Below are 398 nucleotides of genomic sequence, written 5' to 3'. Positions count from 1 at the left end.
TTCTCTTAACTCTCAAGAACTCTGGTGAGGGAGGCCAGCAGGACTCTTCAGGGGTAATAAAATAAGTTAGCTAGCGATGGTGCATACACACATATATAGATAGGTAATATGTGTTAGTTTTTGTTTGTAGCTGAGGTGGAGTTTAGTTTGCCTTTGAATGAAAGCCCTTCCTTTGTCAAGGAATTCCCCACTCAACATGGGAGTCTCCAAGTAAGGCAGGGTCCACCATCAGTTGATAGGAATAAAAAAAGTCAAATGTATTTTTCTGCTTTCTGATGTAGTTTGGGGTTAATGCCTAAGGTGTGACCTGTGCCCCCAATGTGCTAGGTCACCTGGCAGCAGGTCTTAATCAGGATGTCTGTGGGGGTTCCAAGCTATGGTCCAGGCTAGCTGTAAGG

The sequence above is a fragment of the Ictidomys tridecemlineatus genome, chromosome 11 (genome assembly GCF_052094955.1).
Source record: "Ictidomys tridecemlineatus isolate mIctTri1 chromosome 11, mIctTri1.hap1, whole genome shotgun sequence".
NCBI classification, from domain to species: Eukaryota; Metazoa; Chordata; class Mammalia; order Rodentia; family Sciuridae; genus Ictidomys; species Ictidomys tridecemlineatus.
Note: the sequence above shows the minus strand (reverse complement) of the source record.